The sequence below is a fragment of the Hyaena hyaena genome, unplaced genomic scaffold, assembly GCF_003009895.1.
Source record: "Hyaena hyaena isolate Hyena2069 unplaced genomic scaffold, ASM300989v1 scaffold_690, whole genome shotgun sequence".
Lineage (NCBI taxonomy): Eukaryota > Metazoa > Chordata > Mammalia > Carnivora > Hyaenidae > Hyaena > Hyaena hyaena.
The window spans coordinates 552,563-573,515 of record NW_024081323.1 but is presented as its reverse complement, the minus strand read 5'-3'; the positions used below and the strand labels follow the sequence as shown (position 1 = coordinate 573,515).

The window sequence follows — 20,953 nt, the reverse complement described above, 5'->3', positions numbered from 1 at the left end:
TTGGATAAAATAATAAGATCCAACTATCATTGCCTAAAAGAAACCCACTTTAAATATAAATATGGCAATGGTAAAAAATTAATGGGATGGGAAAAGATACCATAGTAACATTAGTGAAAACAATGCTGAAATAGCTGTAGTACTTTCAGACATAATAGATTTCAAAACTAAGAATATTACAAGGGGTAAAGAGAGTCATTTCATAATGATAAAGGGGATCATTTCATCCAGCCCTAGTATATAACAGTCCTCCATGTATGTGCCTCAAACAACAGAGTTTCAAAATACATGAAAAACAATCTGATGGTACTATAAGAAAAAATACAGAGAAATCCACATCCAAAGGGCCAGATTGCATCCTTTTCTCAATGAGTGATAAAATAAATCTGTTGTCCTCAAGGTAACTAAAAACATGAACAAGATTACTAGTCAACATGAACTAATTGATAATTACAGAATATTCCATTTAACAGAACACTTGTTAATTTCTACTACGCACACGGCATTACCAAGAAAGGCTATATTCTGAGCCAGAAAAGAAGTCTCAAGTTAAAAGGTCTCAAATGAAACAAAGGATATTCTCTGACCAAAATGGAATTAAATGAGTAACCAAAAACAATGAAATACTGGGAAAATCCCTAAATGTTTGGAAACTTAGGACAAATTTTTGAATAATCCATGGATCAATGAACACAGGAAAAATAAGTTAACAAATATTCTGAAATGAATAAAAATAAACCAACATATCAAAAATTTTGAGATGTAGTTAAAACTGTACTTACAAAATTATAGCACTAAAAAACTATAAAAAAGAAGAAAATTATTGAGTAATCTTCTATGTGAAGAAATGCAAAATCTGAGAAAATTAAACTGAAAGGAAATAGAAGAACTGACGTCATTAGTGTGGAAAGTAAAAATAAATGGAAATAGAAAAATTAAAAGTGAAAACTGCTTCTCTGGGGTACCAATGAAATTCATCAACCTCTAGCCAGACTAATAAAGAAAATAGGAGTAAAGAAGACACAAATGACCAAATTAGGAATGAGAACAGTGATAGCACTACAAACTGTATTCCCATTCAAAGAACAATAATGTAACGTATTGAGTTTTAGGTCAATAATTTGGCAATTTAGATGAACTAGAAAATGTTCCTGAAAGACACAAACCAACAAAGTTTACTTAAAAAATAGGACATCTTGGACAGCCGTAGATCTAGTAAAGAAGTGGAATTATTAGTTAAAGCCTTCCCATAAAGAAAAATCTAAGATGAGATACCTCACTGGAAAATTCTAGAAAATATTTAAAGAGAAAATAATACCAGTTCTACCAGAAGTCTTCCCAAAAGTTGAGGAGAAAGGAACACCTTCCAACTCTATAAGCTCATTAAGATCCTGATGCAAAAGCCAGATAAAAACATTACAAAAAAAGAAAACTGAAGATGGATATCCCTTATGAACACAGATGTACAAGTTCCTAACATAATTTTAGAAATCAAATTTAAGAGTAAACCAAATAGGGTTTATCTCAGGGATACCTGTTTATTCTAAGATTTAAAAATTGACCAATGTAATTCTCTTTATTCACAGATCACAAAGGTAAAACCATGTAATTGTCTGAACTGATGCAGAAAAAAATGTTTAGCAAAATATACCATCCATTTTTGATAAACACTTTTATCAAAGTAAGCATAGAAGTGCATTTCAGACTCTAAGGAGATAATGAGTTGTTTTACTATTAGAGTAGAAAAGCTCTTTGTTTCTAGGAATGCCTGGATGTCTGGTTTGTGACTTTTAGGCCCATAATGGCATTTGAGTTTATTGCATATTGTTTTAAGGTATGAAACCCTTCTGATGACCCTAATGATCAGTTTCTTTATTGATGTTTGCAGCTGGCCTAACCATTTGACAAGCCTGCGTGACCAATTAAATGGCCAATAGAAGCTTCTCACGGAACTGTCCTGAAGCCAAAATTCCTTGCACAGATCAAGCTTGATCAAGATGAAGACAGGATGATACATGTGTGATACAGACATATGAATAGTAGCCCTGGGAAATCTGTTGTGGAATATCTTTCAGACACCTGTTGCTTGCTTCCAATCTCTTTTTGCTTTTGTACCTTATTCTTTGCCTCTAAGTAATAGTCTCACATTTGTGTTCTCTGTGGCGTCTGACTGAATGCTTTCAAATATCCACAGTGGGAAAAAATCTTTGCAACCTGACAAAGGGCATATAAGAAATACTAATAGTTTATACTAATGGTGAAAGACTGAATGCTTTACCTCTAAGATTAGCAGCAAAGCAAGGTGATACATTTTCATTATTTCTCTTCAACATTATACTGGAGATTCTAGCCTGGTCATTCAGGTAGAGAAAGAATAAGAGGTAAAAAAACAAACAAACAAAAAATAACAAAAAAACAAAACTACAAAGTTTATAAAGAAAGCTATCAGAACTAGTAAATGAATTTAATGAAATTACAAGGATAGAAGATCAATTTACAAAATTAATTATATCTATTGTATGAGTAGTGAACAGCTGGAAATTGATATTATGAAAATAATGCCACTTATGATGATATCAAATATATGAAATATTTAGGTAGAAATTTGACAAAAGAAGTGTGAGTTCTCTACAATGAAAATTATAAAACTTACCTGGGATAAAATAAAGATCTGAAAAATGGAGAAGTTTCTTATATTCATAATTTGAATGACTCCGTATTGTTAAAACATCAATTCTCTGAAAATTCTTATTTAGACTCAATGCAATCCGAATCAAAGTCTCAGTAAACCTTATTTTAGAAATTACCAATTTGTTTCTGAAATTTATATGAAATGATAAGACATTTAATTTTCCTTATTAAAAAAATTTTTGTTTAACATTTATTCATTTTTGAGAGAGAGAGATAGAGTGGGAGTGGGAGAGGGGCAGAGAGAAAAGAAGACAGAATCTGAAGCAGGCTCCAGGCTCTGAGCTGTCAGCACAGAGCCCGATGCAGGGCTTGAACCCACAAGTGGTGAGATCATGACCTGAGCCGAAGTTTGACACCCAACCTACTGAGCCACCCAGGCACTCCAAGACATTTAATTTTCAAAAGACACTGTTATAAAAACAAAAGTCAAGCAAAGGCCTGGGGAAAATAGTTGCTTGACCTATATCTGAGAAAGAACTTCTGTCTGGTATATATATAAAATTAATCTAATTCAATAATTAGAAGATAACATAATTTAAAATGGGTAAAAGATTTTAACACTCTTGTTTTGATTTTTACCTTTTTATGTAGGTAAGTCCTGCATAGCCGACATTTCTTTGAGCTACCGGCACCCATCACAGTTAGTAAAGATGTTTTACCTATGTCTAAACTTACTGAGAAAAATTTAAAGGAAATCTGTTCCCATAAAATTTAATTTTTTTCCCTATAATCTTTATAGAAGTTATCAATGGAATAAACTAATGTGAACATTCAGACCACTGACTACAGCACTTAAGCAATACTATAACACTTTTCCTGTTCAATCTTGGTGCCTTTTTTGTTTGGTAGTCTAGACATAGCCTGTGTTTCTTAGACATGTTTATAAATGGATTGGAAAGGTGGTCTAAATAAAGGCATTACTGAAATACAAAGCATCTTTTTGTTATACATTGTTGTTATTAAGAAAAGATTCCAAAAGAGGGCTTCTGGCAGTGAGTCATATATTCTGACAGATGTTTTCTACAGATGAGAGTTCAGCTCCACCTTTCCCAAAAATGTAAGTTTTAGGAGAGGTCTTTCTTACAGAGCCCTTGGGAAATAAGTTGTAGTGTAGACTGTGCTTCTTAAAACAACTCCTATCGTGTTTGAAATCCAATGGCAAAAGGTTTTTTTTTTTTTTTCCGGTAAATAAGTGATTTTCAAACTTTCAACTTTCAACATAGTTTGCTCTTTCATTCCAAAATATAGCCTTGCAAGAGAACTTAAAAATAAAGGAATGAGGGAACACTAAGAAAGCTAATTTTACCTTGTGAATGTGAAACTGAGTATGAAGACAAAGATTCTTTGTGTCCTAAAATATGGAAGAAGCTTAAGAAATTTCCTGATCAAATCTCTTTTTTTCATAGCTAGGGAAACTGAAGCCTCACTGAAGTGAGTAGGTATAAGAAGCAAGGAGTGGAAACCAAGCCTCAGGGCTACTTCTAGTTCATTGTTCTTCCCATTATACTTTCTGGAAAGACAGAAGGAATAAATCCTGACAACATAATTAAGAGGTCAAATAAATCACTGAAGGTCATATAGTTAGTAAGTGGAAATGATGGACAAGAATCTATATATTTGAGAACCCAAAGCCTATTATTTATACAACCATATTGTTTATATATTGTTATAAAATGAATTGAAATGTGTTTTTGTTAAAATATATTTGGGTTTCATGAAAGAAACTTTCTCGTGTGGCTCATTGTATTTAGCATACTATAATCATGCCATATGTATTGGATATTCATCCATCAATTTAACATATTGATTGATTCTAATATACATAATGTTTAACCTGATAGCAAAACAACTATTTGCTTAGAAGACAATGGACATTTGTGTTGGTTATAATTCTCTAACAGCAAGAACTATCTCTTCTGAAACTCTCTTAGAGATGTCTTTTTCATTACCCAAGAAACTCTGGAGTGGTAAAGGAAATATCTAGCTGATCTAATTTACTCATAGGAGAAAAAATGATAAAAGAATGATATAGATTTCTATTAATATATGGGGATAGACTTATTCAACTTGTAAGGACACAAGTCTAAACCAAACTGACTCCATGACAGGCTTTAAGTTTTCCCTCTAAACTAGAAGGCCTAAGTTTCAGCTTCTCCAAAACTATCAGGCAGTTACACATTACCCAAGGCAAGAGAAACCACCCTTGCAACACCCAATCAGGAAAGGCCAGCGACCACCCTCCACATTGCTAAGGGAGAGGCCTATAGATAGAAACTATAGATAGGACCCTGCTACCTAATGTTAAAGTTAACCCGTTAGTCGAGGAACAAGACCCTAGGCTCGCTCTGTGATTGGTTGAATTTAAAGTTACTCTAAACGTTGTAATTGGATTCTGCCAAAAGTAACGACTACTCTAGACAATGTGTATGGTCAAACCTGCTGTCAATGATGTTCTATAGTTATGACTGGATCACTGTTCCCCTGCCACAACTTCTGTAACTCCCCCATCACAAACCCCATAAAAACCCTACTCTGCCTTTGCTCGGGGTTCACAGCACGGATCCACTGTGCTGGTAAAGTCTGTGAACCCGAGCTCGAGCCCGTAATAAAGCCCTTTGCCTTTGCATGCATGACTCGGTCTCCCCGGTGGTCTCTGGTCGTTGAGGATACTGCGATCTGGGTATAACAAACTCTTCATCGATTTTATTTCCCTAGAGGAATTAACAGAGATTGGGCTGAAAGAAAGGTGGGAAAATAAGTGAAAGAAATTTTCCTTTGTATAAATACATTTATCTTAATTCCCTTTGTGATTTGGGATTTGTTCCTTGAGTATCTCTCTCCAGTTACAATTTCTTATTTCCTATTTATTTTTTAACTCCTCAGTTCCCATTTTTAAAAATATATTCACTGCAATCTAATTATTGTCCATAAATCTAGTCCTAAACTCCAATTATAATGATTATATTTATAATCAGTATGAAGTTTTGAAACTATTTAGCAGTGAGACAACATAATAGGTATACTTGTTTATATATGCCTCCCATACCTATGTTAAAAACATTTTTAAGCCATGCCTTAAAAATACAGCACATGAACAACTGTATAAAACAGTACTTCTGGCAAGCATAATCTCAAGTTTTAAATTCTTTGCAAGTACTTCAATTATGTCTGCTAAGTCCTTTTAAAATTTCCTTTAACATACTGCAGTGACTAAGAGCAGACACTACAAGGCTGACATATTTTACACGTTTTTAAAGTCTAGCATGTGTGTGTTGTGAGTTTGTTGTAATTGTATGTGCATTTGGATAAATGAAGCTATGTCTCCATTTTTGGAGTCTTTGCTTAATTGCAATCCAAAAAAGAAATTCAATTGTGGCTGCTTTAATGCATTTTTCATAATTCCATTTAAAGAACTGTTTAAATCATAAACTTTAAATATATTCAAGCAGAAGAATAAAATTAATTAATCTTAATAAATCACACTAAAGCAAAGATGTCAATAACATATTAATAAAGAATAACAATTGCATGAAATATTGAGTAAAATCTGTGAAATAAAAGTTAGTAAATAATTTTGAAAATAGTTCAGTAAAATTCTTTTATTTAAAATGAATAAAGGAAATTTAGTTGCAAATTGAGTAAGAAGAAATGTAAATAGTCAGCAAACACAAAAAGACCCCCACCTTCATTAATTTAATATAAAATTGTTTTTTTTTTAGATAGAGAGACCACAAGCATGGTTTGTAAGCAGGCGAGGGGCAAAGGGAGATGGAGAGAGATTGAATTATAAGTAGGCTTAACACCCAGGGAGGAGCCAGATAAGGGGCTCAATCTCAGGACTATGAATTCATGACCTGGGCCGAAATCAAGAGTCAGACACTTAAAAGACTGAGTCACCCAGGTACCCTCAGATAAACTTTTTAAACATAGCTACTTATTTATATTAAAAAAATTTAACATTCCATGGTGGGAAGGGTGAGGTAAAGAGAGCATACATAAATATTTGAGCAGATACAGGTTTTGAAGAGTAATCTGGGAATACGTATATAATTTTAAAATTTGACTATTCCTTGCTCCAGTAATTCAACTTCTAAGAATCTATTCTTCAGTTATACTAGCCTGAAAGAACACATATACAAAAAAATACACCCCTAAACCCTCATGCAGAGCAATACTTGTTGCAAACATTACTTGCAGCTTCAGTGTCAGTAAACAATAAAATGAGAAAAAAAAAATCATAGTACCTCCATTCAAAGTTTAGTAAAACTACTAAATAGTCCTACTAAATAGTCCTATTAAATCGACCTTTAAAGCTACACATTATAATTTATTAAGTGGATAAAAAACCCAAACCAGTGTCTGCAGCATGATTCCAATTTGTAAACAAAGAAACTAATCAGTGAATACAATGAATATAATAAATATATTATATTATAAATATAAGCTAAATGTACCAAATGTATCAAAGTGCATATATGCACATGGAAGTCAGAAAAGCATATTCAGGAAAATCATTAGTGATTACTTACGGGGGATGAATCTGACCAAGTCAAACATAAGAATGACTTTCATGAGTAAATTAGGAAGAAAAATGTTGAGGTTATTGGTGATTTCCCCTTTTTTTTTTTGAATCCATGTTTAGAAATTAAGAGAAAGATCCATCCATGTTGCTACACATGGCCAGATTTCATTTTTTCTCTTGCCATGTAGTATTCCTTTGTATAGATAAACCACATCTTCTTGATCCATTCGTCCGTTGATGGACACTTAGGCTCTTTCCATGATTTGGCTGTTGTTGAGAGTGCTGCTGTGAACATTGGGGTACATGTGCTCCCAGGCATCAGCACTCCTGTATCCCTTGGGTAAATTCCTAGCAGTGCTATTGCTGGGTCATAGGGGAGTTCTATCATTAACTTTTTTAAAATTGTTTTTATTTATTTCTAGGAGAGAGAGAGAGAGACAGCGTGAGCAGGGGAGGGTCAGAGAGAGAGGGAGTCACAGAATGAAACAGGCTCCAGGCTCTGAGCTGGCAGTCAGCACAGAGCCCGACGCGGGGCTCGAACCCATGAACCGTGAGATCATGACCTAAGCGATAGTCGGATGCTTAACTGACTAAGCCACCCAGGCACCCCTATCGTTAACTTTTTGAGGAACCCCCACACTGTTTTCCAGAGGGGTTGCACCAGTTTACATTCCCACCAACAGTGTACTAGGGTGCCCGTTTCTCCACATCCTCTCCAGCATCTAGAGTCTTCTGATTTGCTCATTTTAGCCACTCTGACAGGCGTGAGGTGGTATCTCAGTGTGGTTTTTGATTTGTATTTCCCTGATGGGGAGGGATGCTGAGCATCGTTTCATGTGTCTGTTGGCCATCTGGATGTCCTCTTTGGAGGAGTGTCTGTTCATATCTTCTGCCCATTTCTTCGCTGGGTTGTTTGTTTTTCGGGTGTGGAGTTTGGTGAGTTCCTTATAGATTTTGGATATTAACCCTTTATCTGATATGTCATTTGCAACTATCTTTTCCCATTCCGTTGGTTGCCTATTAGTTTTATGGATTGTTACCTTTGCTGTGCAGAAGCTTTTAATCTTGATGAGGATTAGGAGGAACTTAATGGAGGACCAAGGGGGAGAAGAAGGGGGGAAATAGTGGGGGAGAGGGAGAGATGCAAACCATGAAAGGCTCTTGAATACTGAGAACAAACTGAGGACTGATGGGTGTGGGGGGGAGAGGGGAGATGGGCATGGAGGAGGGCACTGTTGAGCACTGGGTGTTATATGGAAACCAACTTAATAAACTATTTGAAAAAAAAAAAAAGTAATTAAGAGAAAGAAGGGGTCCCTGGGTGGCTCACTTGGTTAAGCATCCAACTTCATCTCAGGTCATGATATTGTGGTTTGTGAGTTCAGGCCCCTTATTGGGCATCAGGGTTTGGGCTCTGTGCTCACAGCTCAGAACCTGAAGCCTGCTTTAGATTTTGTGTTCCCCTCTCTCTGCCCTTCCCCTTCTTACATTCTGACTTTTCTCTCTCAATGTTTTTAAATAAATATTAAAAAAAAATAAGAGAAAGGAAACATGATGATATACTGGCTATTGGTGCATAGATTTATAGTAACACATTTCATCTACTATATTAAATAAAATTAAGGAATTCTGCATATGTGGGGGAACCAAAGAAAATATATATTTGGACTATGGCCCAGTAGAATTAGCCCTACTGGATATTGCTAGTCTCTGGAAACTAGTTAGATATCTATGATGATATTTCTTTGGAATCAAGTTTAGCTAGGGAAAGTTACAAGGTGATATATTATGTGACAGGCAAAATATGGCACCGTGAGAATTAGGCATATTTGTCAATAAGCAAATATCCAAGTATATATAAAGCACCAAAAAGCTACTGCTAGTTAGAAACTCTAAAAAATAGGTTAAGTTACAGGTCTCCATGACCTTGGATACATGTGGGAAACAAGACAGAATATCAGAGCATAACATATTGTACTATCCAGCTATTGAAATAAGCATAAGAAAAGAGAAGACAATCCCAAAGAACAAGACAAAGGCCACAAAATATCAATTTGATGTTGACATTCTGAGGTATATACTTAGATCTGTCTAGAACAAGCAGACAATGCACTTGAATAAGAAAAGATCTATCTTACATTTTTGCTTATAATTTAATTTCATCACCAGTAAAATATGAACTATTTTTCTTTCTGTCATAAAATAATGGACACTTCCCCATTTTCCTATTGCTCCCAATGGCACCATAATTTTTTAGTTCACTAATCTGAAGATTTAGATTGTCTGTAACTTCTCCTTTACCAACCTCCACGAATCTTGACAATGATAAACGAAGTCCAAATGTCTTTATTTCATTCTAATTACTAAAATAGTCTTCTGACTTATCTTTCTTTTTCCAATCAACCCTCCACTGAAGTATCCACAAAATCTTTTTCATGTTAAATCTTTTTTACAGAGTCTCTACTAGGGTTCCCAAGAACACCAGCTGTGATGAAATGCTGTCTCTCAGAAAGCCACACTCCCTGACTCTCCCTTCTCAGCTGGTTTGCAATGCCACTAGTCTGGATAATTTTCCACTTTAACTCCAGAAATTGGGAAAAGTTTTCCTCTAAGTATAACAAAACAGAGTGGTTGAGATCATAGACTCTAAAACAAGACTCACTTGGTTTTGCATTTTGCATGTACCACATTTCAGCTAAAGGACTTTAGACATGTGATTTAATCATTTAAGCCTAGGTTTACTTGGTCATATGAAAGGCATAATATTTCATGAAATTTTTACAATTCACTGTTATCTTCCTTATAACATTTGTTGTTATTGCTTTGGCACATAAATGTTAACAATCATTATCATAATTCCTCAATGATAGCACTTTTTTCTTTCTTTTGTTTTTTACCAGTGTGTGCATGAAGCCTTTCAGGAGTACACAAAATATGTATGTTAATGTAAAGAATATTCTGATCTATGCTATAGAAAAAGAAATAACTTACTGATATGAAGTTTCAGTAATGTTTAAAATGCTTTTCTCATCTTTAAGTTCTTCTTGCTTTTCCTGCATCACACAAGTCTGTGGTTCTTTCCACATTTTTATCTTTTTGGTGAAAAGCCTTCTTTGGAGACTTGTCCCTCCAAGGGTACAGCTTTTTTTTTTTTTTTTTTTTTTTTTTTTTTTTTACTGAAAGAAAATCAAAGTGCACAGATATCTACATTCTGGAACTCTTTATTATTCATATTACTTAAGGAAAGTGCTCTTTTAATGAACCCATTTCAGCTCAGGTTATGATCCCTGGGCTCTGGGGTGAGCATGGAGCCTGCTTAAGATTCCATATCTCTCTCCCTCTCCCTGACTCACACACTCTCTCTCCAAAAATAAAAAATACAAAATAAGTAAATAAAATGAATGTTTTGGATAAATAGAGGAAATGGAATTTATATGCACCTTCAAACTGAACTGTGCTCATCAAACTGAACTTTATGAAGTGCCAAGGGTCCAGGCGGGGTGGCACTGGACAGGTGGGAAAGCTGGCTTTAGTTCCTGGATGGAGAAGTTGCGGGTCGTGGGTACGTAGAAAGTGGTCCCCAGTCCATACTGTGTCGGCTGACTAAGTTCATATGCCCGCTGGCCTTCGAGAAACAGCAATACTTCTTGAGGACGATGAAGGTGAACAGACAGCAGTACCCGTGAACTTGATGAACTTGATGTTACGCATAGGAAGTATCTGTGGTTGCCTTGGTGAGGGTCTGGATGAAGGAAGGCATCGGGGAGGATGGTAATGCCTTGGGCTCTGGGGAGCTGCTGTGGGCTGAGGTGGTGGTGGGGGACTGGGGTTGGCAGGACCGGGCTGCCATCTGCTTGGCCCAGGGCCCCCTCCTTCAGCACTTGGTGGAAGGCTGTCCCAGGGGCCAAGAGGCCCTGCCGGTGAGCGTGGGCCGCGCAGGCCGACTTCCGGCAGGGCTTCCCCCAGCAGGCAGTGCGGCAGGAGGAAGCGTTCCTTGAGGTCTCTGGGGACCACGCCAATGGCTGGGGAAGGGGCTGTCGGAGCACTCAGCAGCCAAGATGTGGGCGAGGGGGCGCGGATGGTGCGGCGCGGCGGGGCTTGAGAACTTTCTGTGCGTCAGGTAGGTCTCTGGGCTGTGCAGATTCGTGCAGCTGAGGGAGTCGGCGGCCGGGATCAGCCGTCGGCATGCGGTCGCAGGGGAGAGGCCGGCGCGCCGCGGTTGCGTGCGCCTTCGGGCTGCGGCGACTGGGATTCCCTTGGCGATTCTCTCTGTTCTCTCTTAGTCGCTCATTCTAGTGTATGCTCATTAAGCCAAATACGCTGAGATTGGCCACGAGCTCTCAGAATATTTAAACTTCAAGTTTCAGTGTTCACAACCCCAGAATATCACTGGCACATTAGCAGCAATCTCCTTTCCCTTAACTTCCGCTAACACCGAAATTAATGTCTCAAGAGAGAAGCATCACTCATTAGGCAGACATAAGGCACTAAAGTGTTATTGTCCCGTCTGTCGTTAAGTGGAGTGCTATTATCTCTTCTATCGCTGTTCTTTTATTTTATTAATCCTAACAGTATCTATTTAACATTTAACATGGATGTAGGACCTATTTCCGATCACGTATTCCATACCATACAAAGGAGAGTTAATTTAGGGGAAGGGAAGTTCATTAAGAAAATATCAGGAATTAAAGATAAATTAGGGGACTTGGTTCCCTGTTCTGTACCCATATCCTTTGACCACATGCTTAAGCCTCAAGAGAGGAGGACGGTTGGGGAGATGCTGCTTCCCAAAATCAAGTCTGAGTCGGATTCCAGTATATTCTTTTCAAGACAGAGTCACATACTGATGGTAAAGAATCAATGATTTCTTCTCTTCCAGTTGGTCCTCATAGGCATTAGGGACTAGCCACATTCCCAAACTAAAACAGAAGGAATAATCTTTTCAAATGTATCATTCTTTCCACATTTGATGAGTCCATATATATACTGAGCATGCAGCGTCCCCTGCCCTGGAAGTAGTGTGCAGATATGATGTGCAGACTGAATAAAAGGTCATGCCATTGTGGTATTTTACCTGGAAAATTGAAAAGTAGAGATGGTCAGGTCTAGCCACACATCAGAATCAGATGGGAGGTTTTATAACCTACTGTTGCCCAAGATCCACCCCTGACCAGTTTAATCAGAATCTTTGGTTATGGATTCACACATTGTTGTTGTTGTTGTTTTTGTTGTTGTTGTTGTTTTAAGTTACCCTGGTGATTCTCATGTGTAGCCAGGTTTGAGAAGCACAGGCTAGCCCTTAGGGAAATAAAAGTTTTTAAGAACACATGGGAAGCAGATTCTAGCCAGCTGGCTGTACTTCTCTAACTTAAAAAAAAAAAAAAAAGAAAGTCAGGAAAACCCAAGTATTTAAGAAACCATGGAAAAGAGGACTAAATGGGCAGCCTGGTTACTTACTTCATAGGTTGGGCTGTCACTCACTCATAGCTCCCAAAGCTGTGCTGTCTCCCTCAGGTGTGGGGCAGAGGCTGCTATGTTCAAATTGCACTGTTCTAGATTACACACTTGGTTTAAAAAAAAAATAGCATATTATTCTTACCAGGACATTGTATGTATTTAAGATTTAGTCATAAACTAACGCTATTGACACTAAGAATATTTTGGAATGGCTATCAAGATATAATAATAATATCAATATAATAATGAAATTGACATTTGAGTTATAGTGCTATTTTCTTTTTTCCCAAAGATTGGACTTAGACAAGTTTCTTAAACTACCTCTCAGTTTCCTTGTTTCTAAGGTTACTGAGTTGAGTTGTTTATTCTATCATCCATTCATTTATTCAGTGAACTTACATTGATTAACAGTCTCTAGTTGGACATTATCCAATAGTAGGGTTACTAAATGAATCAGGCATGCATTCTGATAGAGAGGTTCAAGAGGTCAAGAAATATTTCTCATAATTTCGTTTTAATAGGTACTAGGAAATGAGTGTGGATGCTCTAAACATATGAGATTGTGGATAGGACCATGTGGGAGAGAGAGTGTGTGTATTTGCAAGCTCACGATCTTTAAAATAACTGTTGGGGTGCCTGGGTGGCTCAGTCAGTTGAATGTCTGACTCTTGATCTTGGCTCATCTCATGATCCCAGTTTGGTGGGATTGAGACCCATGTTGGACTCCATGCTGAACATGGAGCCTGCTTGAGATTCATTGTCTCTCTCTCTCTCTCCCTCTCCCTCCCTCCCCCCTTATCTCTGTCCCTCACCTGACACTCTCCCACTCACGCTCGCTCTTTCTTTCTTTTTTTTTTAATGTTTTATTTATTTCTAGGAGAGAGAGAGAGAGAGAGACAGCGTGAGCAGGGGAGGGTCAAAGAGAGAGGGAGACACAGACTCCGAAACAGCCTCCAGGCTCTGAGCTGGCAGTCAGCACAGAGCCCGACGCAGGGCTTGAACCCACGAACTGCGAGGTCATGACCTAAGCGAAAGTCGGACGCTCAACTGACTAAGCCACCCAGGCGCCCCTGCTCTTTCTTAAAATAAAATGAAATATAATATAATATAATATAATATAATATAATATAATATAATATACCTGTCATTGATTCAGTGTAGCTGAGTTTTGGGTTTGAGATAGAGAAGTAAAGATATGAAATATCATCATGAGAGACCATTTTTGAGGACCAGCTTGTATTTTTATGCAGCGATGGTGTAGTATACATCTTAGAAGGATCAATCCAATAACTTAGAAAGATAAATTAAAGAATGGTGAGACTGAGGTTAAGAACATAGATAAGAAAGGGAACCAACCATACTCCAGAGAATAAATTATGATGGCCTGAGCTGAGAACCTTTCTGGTAATGAAAATCTGATTTTATGTTAGAGAATGGAAGAATAATCTCAGAACCTCTAAAAAAATAATACCTATGAAATGCTTTTAGTGGCATAATCAGAGTACAATTAATATATACAAATTTAGAACTTGGAAGCCAAATTTTCATTATTTTCTTTTAATTATCAATTAAAAGATGATATTTATGTGATAATGAATAAATCTATAAGGAAGTTGACTAATAGTACTGGGTTTGAAGATACCCACAAGTTTTTAAACTGCTCTGTATATCTTTACTTATCTCTAACATTGCCCTGGGGATTTTCAGAAAATAGCATGTAATGTCAAGTCTGTACTTAAACTGTAAGAATCAAACCCTTGGGAACTATCAAGTTATCAGTCTTTACTACTGAAAACATAACACGGTTTAAGTAGAGCTACTCTAAATGGTTCAGATTACATTTAGGTAATATTTTGAGTGAGATGAAGACAGAGAGATTTTCACCCATACAACTAGTTTAAATTGGCTACATTTGCATCCCAGATTGTTTTTTGTAAAGTCAACCAAAGGTATAAAAAGCTTCCTTTCCAAAAAGGAAAAGACCTTTATAGGGCTGAGGTCTGGACCAGTGCAAACTGAATACTCTTTTTTTGCTAAAAGCAAAACAATTGGAACATTATTTGCAGGCCTTTAAACTTCTTTGTAGAGTTTTTAAAGAAGAAGTCAACCAAATAGAGCTTTATGATCCAACAAATATTCTTTTCATTCATTTCATTTGTAGTACATAATAGAGATTATATATGAAAGAAGAAATACCTTGAGGCAACTAACTCATGTGTACAACTTTTATTGCTTATGCTTATAAGCAAATTATCTTTTTCAATCTTTAAAGTGCATTCAAGTGCCAAAGCCAATTTGATTACCCATGGGGAACCATTTGTGTTTCATCATGGAAACTTGCTTACCCTTCGACCTCACAGTTTGGAGTGGTTCTCTAGTTTGTATAGCCTCTTCTGCTTTTCTAATTGTGTGGTGGAAAGACATGTTGGACCCCAAAAGGACATTTATTTCAAAATGCTCAAATAATTTCTCTGCTTCTGTCAGGAGAGGAGAGGAGGAGTATGAGGAAGAAGAAGACAAGGAGAGAAGGAAATGAGAAAGGAGCCAATTGACTGTTAGTTTTGGAAAGAAAAGTTTATGTATACCACATGCCCATGACAGACTTTAATGTCTTTTAACTAAAGCAAGGGCTCCAAGGCACAATTTACCATAGTGTGCTTCCCATTCCACAGACTCAAAACCAAGTGACTGTATGAAAACATCTTGTGATAATGCTTTAATGGTTTAGTAATAAGTTTCATTTCACTTATTTTCCAGTACCACAACAGAAAAATAAAGGCTATCCTTTTAGGCCTTTAAATGTCAGACTCTCATCTGTACTAGTATAGAAGATAGGATTTTTTTGGATCCTGGAGAAAACCAAAGATACATAGAAAATTCACTGCATGACATACCAATACAGTTAGAAAGATGTGATCCAACTTTAGTTGTCCTAGAGAAAATGTTATTTGTGATGAAAATAATTGAATTTGAAAATAGTAATTAGTCTAGGAAGCTATTTTTGTGTGACCTGTAGGTCTCTATATATTCATGGATTATGTGACTACATACTTCTGACTAACTGGACAATACCTATATCATTTATTATGAGGCCATAGAAAAAAATATAAAATGATCAGCTCAAAATAAAATGTTTCATATTAGACACAACTACATATTAAATGGTTTAAGAAATTATTTTGGTTTGCAGTCAGAGGACTTTAGTCTCTTTTTCCATTGTAGTTTAAATTGCAACTGATAGATGGCGCTGACAGGGTGTGATTCAGGGTCACAGATGAATCCATCACTGTAGTCTTTTCTCAGAATTTCAAGTCAATTTCATATTAGCTGAGTGCGTTGGAGGAATGTTCTTAGGCATTAAACATACCAACTATTGATTTTTCCAGGTAATTCCCAGAAATATCATTATATTTTATCAAGTACTTTTGTTGGGCTCTTACTCCAGGTGTTTAAGATATCTAAATCTGGTCAGTTCCTGATAGACTCCAACTTCTCCAACACTTAAGCACATTTTCCAATTTTTCTTTTTTCAGTTGTTTTTTGTTTTTGTGTTTTCCCCTACATCTATCTGGGTTTCAGTGGTGGATCATACAAGAGTGGAAGGTAGAGGTTTTTTTTTAGGAAACATGGCCTTTCTTGTCTGTAGGTCTAAGCATATTTTGTTCCCAGTGCAACTTTTCCCTTCCAGAACATCTAAACTTTTAAAATCATGTAGGGCTAATAATAATAATAATGATAATGATAATAATAATAAATTATATGGCACAACATTCTTTTTTATCACTTTTCAGCCACATAACTGATTCGACTATCTTGTTCACATACTTGAGAGGTTAGTAAATAATTTTAAAGTATAAGAAAAAGGATTCTGAAGTTTGTAGCAAAGCAAGTAATTTAGAGGGGAAAAAAAGAGGAAAAAAACAAGGAAATATATCTTTCAGGTTTAATTTCCTTAGTGGTAGAGTCAGCCATTTTATGGTTCAGTCAACACAAGTTCAAAACATCTGGCCACTGGAAAAATAGGGATTTTCCACATTTACATATTATAGATCATTTCATAACAACAACAACATTATAAAACACTACTTAGAAGTTTTTCCTAAATATAATGTTATTATAAATTAAGATGTAATTATCTTGACAAGGTATAACGTATTGGTTTGTATTCTTTTTAAAACATAAATTTTAAAACAATGCATGTACAATAATTAGCAAAATGTCTTTGTTCAAAGGATTGCACAGTTAGTGGGGCTCATCTGTCACCTAAGAATGCCCATGATTTAATAATTACAGCTGAAAAATTCCACATGTTATATAAAATTTATAATTTTCAGATTGACATTCCATATTAAAAGCAAATAAAGAATATTCTTGAATATCTCTAGCTTCTGTCTTTTCTATAAAGATCATATGGTATTTAATACAGGCTGTGTATAAAATGAGCACCCACAAAACATTCTAAATTTGAGGCATTCAAATCTATAACATTTTGTTGTACCATTTTTAACATTTTTAATTAAAAATATAATTTTATATCTTTAAAAATTTTTAAATTCAGTTCTGGGAGATCTCGAAGTATTTATATCTTTCCAAAAATATGAAAATAGAAAAAGAGGCAGTGTAAAAAAAAATAGTTTTGTCATCTTAATTAAGTATGTTGTTGGAATATTTTCTCTGCCTCTGTAGATTACTTTTATTTCCAGCTATAACCCAAAGACTCATAATGCATTGTGTCATGTGAAAGTGTGATTCAGTTAAATATGTTATCTTTAGCATCTGCTATATTGAAATAAATGTTATGCAGTATAAAATGATGGTTCATATTCACTCCTGAGAATTGTATGGAAATTAAAATTCCCTCAGGGAGGCAAGAATTTGAGAATCCAAATATATGTTCTCCTGACACCAGGATATAAGTGTGGGAAAGAATGAGATGTGACACAGTAGTCACACAGCTTGTGCTGCTTTGATAAGACAGAACCATGATCTTTTTGACTGGATTTTATTTTTATTTTTTAAAGGAAATCTCTTTTATTTTATTTTACTTTACTTTATTTTATTGATTGAGAGAGAGAATTCTAAGGAGGCTCCATACCCAGTGCAGAGCCAGACGCTGGGCTGGATCTCACAATACTGAGATCATGATCTGAGCCAAAATCAAGAGTCAGATGCTTAAGCACCTGAGCTGCCAAGGCACCCTTTGAGTGGATTTTAAATCAAGTCAGTGGCTTTTAGTCATTCATTAGGTTTTTACTTTTTTAAAATTATAATCCTCTTTATTTGGGAAAAATTATCTGTATATATTAATTGAGTATATAAATATATGTTTTACATATGTATTTAGAATATTTATAGAGTTTTAGAACACCAGAGGTCTAAATTATTCCAAGACTATTTGAAGTTTTGTCATCATAGTAATAGCATTTGTAAATTATGAACATTGAGAATGTCCTGGCTATGTTAGCTTCCAAGTCAAAAACCTGAATGAGCTTTTCTTGTCCAATAATAAGCATTTTACAGAGTCCAGGATTGGATATTTTTAAGCTAATTTGTTTTTCTAGAAATGCTATTTAAAACAATAAATATTCTACTTATGGAAAAGAAAACTGTAAATAATTTTCTGAATAAATGAAATTATATGGGAAAATGCAATTGTTTAGAAACTGGTTCTCAAAGTAAGTATCATTTTAAGGAAAAGAGCCTTTTTATTACTATATGAAAATAGTTAAGATTATATGATAGCCAGGTTTTTACTTTTTAAACCATAGGCTCGTATCATACTGTTAAATACCTCCAATATTGAGGATAATTTTGGGGATAGAAGTCAAAATAAAAGCCTTTTATGCTCACCTAATGAGTTCAAGAAAATATTTTTCTGAGGTTCAATGTATCAAGTACAGTATCACAGATATAAATGTTACATTTTGAAGGTGTTAGGAGAAATGCAAAACATTTTAAAACTAAACTCTTTTATATTAAAATCTTGTGTATTCACATATCTAAATGTAAGGTCAAAACAATTGATTAGAAATTGACAAGAAGTCAGCAACTCAGCTTATTGCTTCTTTTCCTTAATTCATTCTTTTCTTCTTAAAACTGTTTTCAATTAAAATATGCATTGACAAGAATGAAATCTTAATACTAAATAACATTAAATATTATAATGTTCTATTTCTTCGGTGGTATAGAGGTTTTTAAATATCATGTGGTACTTACTATAGATGTGAAAGTTAAGTTTGTGTGATTAGCACTAAAATGTCTCTTAATATTTCTCTATATCTGAAGCTGGACTCAGAAGTAAATTTTTTGGTATAGTGTCTTTTCCAAAAACAGGATTACTTTCTTCAAATTAAGAAGATATTTTATGAATTTAAAATCTTATGAAAATTGTATAGGAAAAGAGTACCTCTCAGATTACGTCATTTCCTATTTATTATTTTTATGGCAGAAATCTTTAGTACTGTCCTAGTTTGTATTCCATTTTGAGGTGATAGATATGTAGACACGTGCGCGCGTACACACACACACACACCCCTATACCTTTATTGCTAAGTATGTGTAAGTGTGTATATCCTAATTCTTAAGGAAAATGGAAGGTTCTCTATCTTTAGAAATATGGGTGTCTTTAGGTATAAGATATAAAACGTATATTAGATATAAGATATGTATTAGTTATAAGATATAGATATCTCTATTTCTACCTATTCTATGTATAAGTATAAATCTATAGAGAGATTTCAGCCTGGGTATATACATATCTGTCTAGATAGATAGAGAAAAAGAGGGAATCTTTTGTCTTAACAATAGGGTATAGAAGTGCCTGAGTGGCTCAGTTTGTAAAGTGTCTGACTCTTGATCTTAGATGAGATCTTGATCTCCAGGTTGTGAGTTCAAGCCCTGCAGTGGGCTCTATGCTGGGCATGAAGCTTACTTAAAAAAATAATAATAATTAGGATATAAATTATATATGCTTTAGAAGTAAGAAAACCTCACACCAACACATCTAATTGGAGAAGTCATAGTAAATCAATTATGGTGATTAAAATAATTGAAATTCATTCTTTGTCATTTTGTGGAAGAGAACATTACGCCTTTATCTAAGTTGAAAAGTTAATAAATTTGAAATACACATTTTAATCCCACCCATATTCAGATAATCACCAATTTAAGAAACCTGTGGTCCTTTAAGAAAACTTGTAGTCTCTTTTGCTTGCAAAGTGGAATACATCCTTACAGTACTTTAATGAATATTTATTGGGCAAATGAAGAAAACCATGTTATCAGTGATGGTTGTATTTGCATCCCGACCCACAGTGTTCTGTTAGGCTAGGTATTGTGCATAAAGAACACTGCAAAATAAATAAACAAACAAGCAGGCAAACGAAAGGAATATTCAGTCAAAATTATTTGCTCAGTGCCCACAGTCACACGGCAGATCTGACACCAGAATATGAACACATTGCCTTGTTGCAGTATTTGGCATATCATGAGCTCTAAGCTATTGCTGGTGGCCCTATATCTGGGAGGAGTGGTCTGGAAGAGCTGGGGAAGAAGTGGAAATGTGGACGGGGCAAAAAGTTCTACTAGGAGCACACTTCTTTGTCCAGGAATCTTTGTTTCATCCTTTTTGTGTTCCTTTGAGGCATGAATTTGGCTGCATGATTACCCTTTTTCCTGGCTTTGGCTATTCCCACCAAACTCTCTAATTCTGGCTCCTTCCATGAACAGGTTGAAGTCAACTGCATCTTTTTGCCCTCCTGTCTTTGAAGGAGAACATAGAAGACCACGATGTTTTAAAAAAAAATCTGCAGACTTATTAACAAATGGAGAGAAAGGGCTGTGTAGAGGGACTTCCAGTTTTATCTTCTGATCTTCAGTTTTTCATGTCTTACCCATTAAGAATATAGCGACATGCAGGAGGCCAGGAATGGGCATGCTCTCTTCACCTTCATTCTGCCATTTTTCACTCTCATTACTGACATGGTAAATCCTGCCCTTGCCCAGAATTAGGAGGAAGAAAAATCTACCATCCATAAACTAGATGAAGTGAAAAATGTGACTATGACAAAAGAGAACATAATGTAGATATAGTAGTTAGTGTGTTTGTGTATAAATGTGTAGATATTCTAGGAAACATCAGAATTTGAGGTGATAAGATAGAAAGCTATCAAGTATAATAGGGAAGAAAGGTCTGGAAATTCCCTGGAATATTATTTTGGAAGGGGAAAAGATTTTCCAAATCCCTGTGCTAGAATACTGTTATTTCTTGATGACATTTACCTT

The 20,953-nt window shown here is 35.5% G+C and overlaps 1 long non-coding RNA gene across 1 annotated transcript in view; it reads left to right on the top strand.

Moving 5' to 3' along the window:
- The window catches only part of LOC120220361, a 31,054-nt gene extending 28,706 nt beyond the window's left edge, over nucleotides 1-2,348 (top strand). Inside the window, exon 3 of the long non-coding RNA XR_005525550.1 lies at nucleotides 1,889-2,348. This is a non-coding gene — a long non-coding RNA (uncharacterized LOC120220361). The remainder of the gene's footprint in view (nucleotides 1-1,888) is intronic.
- Nucleotides 2,349-20,953: the final 18,605 nt, after the last annotated feature.